The sequence below is a fragment of the Myxine glutinosa genome, chromosome 1 (genome assembly GCF_964187855.1).
Source record: "Myxine glutinosa chromosome 1, kmMyxGlut1.1, whole genome shotgun sequence".
NCBI lineage: Eukaryota > Metazoa > Chordata > Myxini > Myxiniformes > Myxinidae > Myxine > Myxine glutinosa.
In genome coordinates this window covers 353790910-353798465 of record NC_136261.1, presented here as the reverse complement: position 1 = coordinate 353798465, position 7556 = coordinate 353790910, and the positions used below count along the sequence as shown (strand labels likewise).

General features: G+C 55.5%; 1 long non-coding RNA gene across 1 annotated transcript; it reads left to right on the top strand.

Moving 5' to 3' along the window:
* The first annotated feature begins 324 nt into the window (after positions 1-324).
* Positions 325-2181, top strand: LOC144889832 (uncharacterized). The gene is made up of 3 exons (XR_013622095.1): positions 325-420; positions 1363-1585; positions 1926-2181. It is a non-coding gene; the product is annotated as an uncharacterized LOC144889832 (long non-coding RNA).
* Positions 2182-7556: the final 5375 nt, after the last annotated feature.

Here is a 7556-nt window from a genome sequence, read left to right as displayed (position 1 = left end):
AATAGATGAGGCATATTAACAAACGAATGAAACAGATTTGCTCAAATTCTGACTATTTTTAACTCGATCGCATTTCACTCAAAGTAATGAGGGACTGAAGAAGAAGATGTCCATCCAGGACGTTATCACTAGAGTCCCTGTATAAAGAGAGTTGCGCCATGCGCTGACCCGAGATTTCTGGTCACGTGATTTCGTGGCGCCATTTTGTGTCTAACTTCACCGTGCGTGAATGTCAGCTTGGTACGGGAATGTTGTTTATTGCCAAACAAAATGACTGGTTGTTCTGCTTTTGGTTGTTCAAACCAATCTGGGAAATAAAAGATGTATAGATTTCCAAGTGATAAAGTCAGAAGACAAATTTGGGAAGCGAAAGTCAGACGAAAGAGCTGGAAAGCGATCGACTCCTCGAGACTCTGCCAGGTAGGCCCACGCCGCTTGATGATCGATGTTCAAAAGCAATTCTATCTGCTCGGTTTTTTTTTGGTTGTCTGTCCGTTGAAAACCCTTTTAAAGGGAAGTGATTTGTGTTTGTTTATAATCTTCAAGGAGCTGACCAAAAATGCATTTCCGTGGGAAGAACCCTGCTCAATTTTTTTCGGGTAGTCCTAGCAGACCGCATATTGTCATTGATTGATGAAATGTCCCGGTACAGTGACATTGCCTGGTCTGCGGTTGGGTAGTCTGCGGGCAATGTCACTGTACTTTTTCAGAGGGAATTAATTTTGATTTTATAGGGGTGGGAAACCCATGGTCCGTTTTGTTTTCAGTTGTCTGTCCGTCCATTCAAAACTTATTCTGAGGCAAGTTATTTTTTTGGTTTAAAATCTTTAGCCTAATCGGCAATCATAAAAGCAATTTTAGGGGGGGGACCTGCTCAATTTTTTTGCGGGTTGTGCAGCCATCCATACGTCCAAAATTTGAATAGTTATTGTTTGCTTTGTACAGTGCTCATGCGTCTTGTGGCATATTTGCTCAAATATTTCCCACCCCGGGATTTATGGCCAAATTGTAGTGATGGAAGATTTTGCACATTGGACAATCCCTATATATTTAACCTGGTGACAGCTATCGTTCCCAAAACATACAATGTTTCGAGGTGATTAATGCAGTAAAACAGGTGTATTTGTGTACCCACATTTAAAACTGGCTCAACTTTCAAAAGCTGTTATCCCTGTTTGATATCAATATACATGTGGTCGATAGAGCTAGCGATTTGTCTGGCCATCTTCCGGAAGATTGTCCATGTGATTTTCTGTTGTGGAAGTACTAGTACATGACAGCTCATTAAAATTAAACTGTGTTGTGTTAGAATAAAAATTTCAATAAATAAATACATCAAGGACACTCATTGTATGATTGCAGGAACATTTCGATGTGAATCAGTTTGAGAGGGGGCGAGCTGATGACAAAAAGAGGTTGAAGTGCTCTGCAGTTCCAACAATATTTAGCTACCGGAAACCCGTGAAGCTGCGCAACTCCCCCAAGAAGCGTGGACCGTCCAGAACTGAGAGACTACATCTACCAAACTTGTCCGACCACACCTACTCCACTCATGAACGTATTGACTCCTCAAATGAATCTCAATGTAAGAATTGTTTTATTCATTACAAAATCATGGCAGGACATGTTCAATCAATGACATATTTTAAACGATTACAAAATGACAGGCATGTGCTTGTCTATATTTGTATAGCTCTTTGAACTATAATTGTACGTTCAGATTATGATGACTATCTTCCTGTTGCCATTTTCTTTTTACATTATTCTAAATATTTTGCAAAATTAAATTGTAAAAAAATTGTGTTATATTTAACGTTAAGTATAAAATTATCTTTCCCGATTACAACATTTATCTACAGAATACTGAGCAATTGTACATACCAATTTTCCAGTTGGCCATTAATTGTATATGTGCTCTTTTGTAGCTGAGAGTGAACCTATGGACACTGATACACAAGAGGGCCAAGATACTAGTGATTCTATTGAAGAACGGCTGCTGAGATTGGAGGAGAAAATGATTGCAACCCCGTATCGCGAATGTACATGTATATCTAATCCGACACACTTAGACACAAAATGGCGTCCAAATTTGAGTTGACACAACTCTCTATATACAGGGACTCTAGTTATCACTATAACGCGATCTCCCGCGGTCATTTCAACGTCTCAAAAAAATTTATAATTGCAGATTTGTCAATAGATGAGGCATATAAACAAACGAATGAAACAGATTTGCTCAAATTCTGACTATTTTTAACTCGATCGTATTTCACTCAAAGTAATGAGCGACTGAAGAAGAAGATGTCCATCCAAGATGTCATCACTATAACGCGATCTCCCGCGGTCATTTCAACCTAAAAAAAAATTATAATTGCAGATTTGTCAATAGATGAAGCATATTAACAAACGAATGAAACAGATTTGCTCAAATTCTGACTATTTTTAACTCGATCGTATTTCACTCAAAGTAATGACCGACTGAGGAAGAAGATGTCCATCCAGGACGTCATCACTATAACGCGATCTCCCGCGATCATTTCAACCTCAAAAAAATTTATAATTGCAGATTTGTCAATAGATGAAGCATATTAACAAACGAATGAAACAGATTTGCTCAAATTCTGACTATTTTTAACTCGATCGTATTTCACTCAAAGTAATGAGCGACTGAGGAAGAAGATTCCCTTCCAGGACGTCATCACTATAACGCGATCTCCCGCGATCATTTCAACCTCAAAAAAAATTATAATTGCAGATTTGTCAATAGATGAGGCATATTAACAAACGAATGAAACAGATTTGCTCAAATTCTGACTATTTTTAACTCGATCGTATTTCACTCAAAGTAATGGGAACTGAAGAAGAAGATTCCCTTCCGGGATGTGATCATTATCACACGATCTCCCACGGTCATTTCAACCTCAAATGAAATTCAAATTGCAGATTTATCAATAGGGGAGACATATTAACAAAGGATTGAAACAGATTTGCTCAAATTCTGATTTTTTTTCAATCGATCGCATTTCACATAAAGTTTGAGGTGTGGCAGACACAAAAGCCCACTGGCGTGGTGACATCATTCCACGCACCAAGTGGGCGGTGGCCACGCCCGAGGGGTAGGCGTGGCCTCATGATATACACCGGGCGACCAGCCCGGAGGAGTTCAGTGTTACAGTGTAGTCTTACAATAAAGACGTTTATATGTTACCGCTTGTCCGCTTCCTCCTTGCTCACAAGCAGCGCGCGTAACGCCGCGCTTTACTGGTGACCCTCGACGTTGGATCTGCCGGAGCGATCCTTCCACACGCGACGCCATCGCCATGGCCGCCTTCGTCAAACTTCCGGAATTTTGGGAGGCTCAGGCCGAAGTCTGGTTCGTCCAGGCCGAAGCCCAATTTCAGCTTCGGCACCTCACCGGCGATGACACGCGCTACTGCCACGTCGTCGCCTCCCTCGGGCCCGGCACGGCCGCTCGAGTTGTGTCCGTCCTTCGCCACCCACCGGACGGCCACAAGTACGAGGCACTCAAGCGGCTACTCCTAGCCACGTTCAGCCTCACGGACGACGCACGGGCCGACCGCCTCCTGGATCTCCCCGAGCTCGGTGAGACGCGCCCGTCGGTCCGAATGGACCATATGCTGTCACTGTTGGGCGACGAAGCCCCCGGTTCGCTATTCCGGGCGCTTTTCCATCGCCAACTTCCAGCGCAGGTTCGTCTCGCGTTGGCCGGGACCGGGCTAACGGAACCCCGAGCATTGGCGGCCGAGGCGGACAAGTACTTCGCCGCTTCGGACACGCGGGCGAGCGTTGGCGTGGCCGTCACGGCCTTCGACGCTGATGTTCCACAGCATCATCTTCTACAGCACGCTGAAGTTCAGCAGCATGCTGATACGCACCTCGTGAACGCCGCCACGCCCCGCCCACCGCCGCGGCGAAAACCGCCACCGCGGGGAAACCCGTCGACTCCACCGGCCTGGCGGAGCCAGCCGCGCTCCTCCAGCTCCACCACCTGGTGCTGGTTCCACGCCAAGTTCGGCCACGAAGCTAGGCGGTGTCATCCGCCGTGCTCCTTCAACGGGTCGGGAAATGCCCGGGCCGGCGCTCAATTGTGGCGATGAGCGCCGGCCGTTCGAGCAGCCTGCTGTTCATAACGGACACCTTCTCCGGGCGCCGTTACCTGTGCGACACGGGAGCGCAGGTGAGTGTCATTCCCGCCGGCACGTCAGACAAGCACGCCGCGGGTGGGGGCCCCGCGCTGCTTGCCGCGAACGGGACGCCCATCCGTACGTACGGAAAACGCTGCCTCTCTCTGCGGTTTGGAGGGCAGGTTTTCCGATGGACGTTCGTCACCGCCGATGTGCCCATGGCACTGCTTGGCGCGGACTTCCTGTGCGCTAATGGGCTCCTGGTCGACATCAAGCGCAGACGGCTTGTCCAGGCCGAGACGTTCAGCTCGCTCGCGTGTGCGTTGCCCAGCTCAACGAGCGGCTTGCCAAGCGGCTTGCCGAACGATTCGGTTCCGGCCACATTGGTCTGTACGCTTCCGGCAGCGGACGCATTCACCCGCCTCCTCGCCGGCTTCCCGGCCCTCACGCGGCCCACCTTCTCGGCAGGGGCCGTCAAGCACGGGGTGGCCCATCACATCCCCACCGTCGGGCCACCGGTCTACGCCCGGGCACGCCGCCTCGAGCCGACGAAGCTGGCGGTGGCAAAAGCGGTGTTCGCTACCCTGGAGCGACTCGGCATCGTTCGGCGCTCAGAGAGCGCTTGGGCGTCGCCGCTGCACATCGTGCCGAAGCCCGGCGGGGGATGGCGACCGTGCGGGGACTATCGCCGTCTCAATGACGCCACGACTCCCGACCGCTACCCCGTCCCCCACATTCAGGACTTTTCCGCCCGTTTGGCGGGCAGGTCCTTCTTTCGAAGGTGGACCTCATACGCGGCTACCATCAGGTCCCCGTCAGGCCGGAGGACGTCCCGAAGACGGCGGTCATCACACCATTCGGACTCTTCGAGTTCCTGCGCATGCCCTTCGGTCTGAAGAATGCGGCTCAGGCGTTCCAGCGACTGATGGACAGCGTCCTGCGCGACTTGGATTTTGTCTACGTCTACCTGGACGATATCCTCGTCGCCAGCGCGTCCCGCGAAGAGCACCTACGCCACCTCCGCACGCTCTTCGAACGCCTGGGCCAGCATGGCCTGATTGTGAACCCCGCAAAGTGCCGGTTCGGCGCCGCCACAATCGATTTTCTGGGGCACTGTGTCACCAGGCACGGCGCCGTCCCCCTGCCGGCCAAGGTGGAGGCGGTGAAGGGGTTTCCGCGCCCCCGCACGATCAGAGGGCTGCAGGAGTTCCTGGGCATGGTGAACTTTTACCATCGGTTCCTGCCCCGTATCGCCCAGCTCCTGCGCCCCCTGCACGAAGCTCTCCGAGTTAAGCCGGGCAAAGGCAACGTTACCTGGACCGAGCAGATGGACACGGCGTTCACGGGCGCGAAGCTCGCCTTGGCTAACGCCACCATGCTCGCGCACCCGGCACCCGATGCACCGATCGCCCTCACCACCGATGCCTCGGACTACGCGGTGGGCGCGGTGCACGAGCAATGGGTGCGTGGAGCTTGGCAACCGCTGGCGTTCTTTAGCCGGCAGCTTCGCCCGCCCGAACGCCGTTACAGTACCTTCGACCGCGAGTTGCTCGGACTTCACTTGGCGGTCAGGCACTTCCGCCATCTGCTCGAGGGCCGGGCGTTCACTGCCTTCGTCGACCACAAGCCGCTGATCTTTGCGATGGGCAAGGTCACCGAGCCGTGGTCGGCCCGGCAGCAGCGTCACCTCTCGGCCGTGTCCGAGTACACGACGGACATCCAGCACGTCGCGGGGAAGGACAACCCGGTGGCGGATTGCCTTTCCCGGGCCGTCGCCCACGCAGTCCACCTCGGCATCGACTATGCCCGGATGGCAGCGGACCAGGCCGCTGACCCCGACGTCCAGGCCTTGCGGACCGCCGTCACGGGCCTCCGCGTCACCGAGGTGCCGTTCGACGGCGCGGGCGCGGCCCTCTTGTGTGACGTCTCCCTCGGGCGTCCTCGCCCCATTGTGCCCGCGGGCTGGCAGCGCCAGGTGTTTGACGCCATCCACGGCCTGTCCCACCCGGGCGCGAGGGCCTCCCAAAGGCTGATCGCCGACAAGTTCGTCTGGCATGGCCTCCGGAAGGCCGTCCGCGGCTGGGCCAGGACGTGCCTCGCGTGCCAGCGCGCCAAGGTGCACCGGCACACCCAGGCCCCGTTGGCCCCGTTCACGGTGCCGGAACGCCGGTTTGACCACGTCCACGTGGACCTGGTGGGACCTCTGCCCCCCTCGCGTGGTTTCACCTACGTCCTCACCATGGTGGACCGCACCACCCGGTGGCCGGAGGCCGTGCCCTTGGCGTCGACAACGGCGGCCGATGTCGCGCAGGCTTTCATCGCCACCTGGGTCGCCCGGTTCGGCGCCCCCTCAGACATCTCATCCGACCGCGGCCCCCAGTTCACCTCGGAGCTCTGGGGGGCGGTTGCGCAGGGGCTCGGGGTCCGGCTGCACCGAACCACGGCCTACCACCCCCAGGCTAACGGCCTGTGTGAGCGATTTCACCGCTCATTGAAGGCCGCGCTCCGGGCCACCCTCCGCGACGGCGGCTGGGTCGACAGGCTCCCCTGGGTCCTGCTGGGCCTCCGGACGGCGCCCAAGGAGGACCTGCGCGCATCCGCGGCGGAGTTGGTCTTCGGGCAACCGCTGCGGGTGCCGGGCGAGTTCCTCCCCGACTCCACGGCACCATGGTCCGCGGCACAGCAGCGCTCCGCTCTGCAAGAGACCGCCCAGAGGTTCGCCCCGGTGCCAACGGCATGCCACGGGCACCCACCGACGCACGTCGCCCCGGAGCTTCGCACGGCGGAGTACGTTTTCGTCCGCCACGATGCCCATCGGACACCACTGCGGCCCCCGTACGACGGGCCTTTCCGCGTGCTGGAGACCGGGGCGAAGCACTTCACCCTGGACATCGGCGGTACTCCTGACCGCGTTTCGGTAGACCGCCTCAAGCCGGCCCACCTCGATGTGGACCATCCACCGCCAGTGGCCCGACCCCCACGTCGGGGCCGCCCTCCTGCGGGCGGACCCCCGGCACCGCCCAGCCCCGCCGCCACGGCGCCCCCCGGTCCTGCACCCATCCCAGGGGCAGCCAGGGGCATCCCATCTGGTATCCCTGCACCCCGGACGCCGCCGATCGCCAGGGGGCGCTTCGGCCGGGTCATTCGTCTGCCCCGCAAACTGGCCCTCCAGGTGCGCGGGAATTCTGGGGGGGCGCGTGTGGCGGACACAAAAGCCCACTGGCGTGGTGACATCATTCCACGCACCAAGTGGGCGGTGGCCACGCCCGAGGGGTAGGCGTGGCCTCATGATATACACCGGGCGACCAGCCCGGAGGAGTTCAGTGTTACAGTGTAGTCTTACAATAAAGACGTTTATATGTTACCGCTTGTCCGCTTCCTCCTTGCTCACAAGCAGCGCGCGTAACGCCG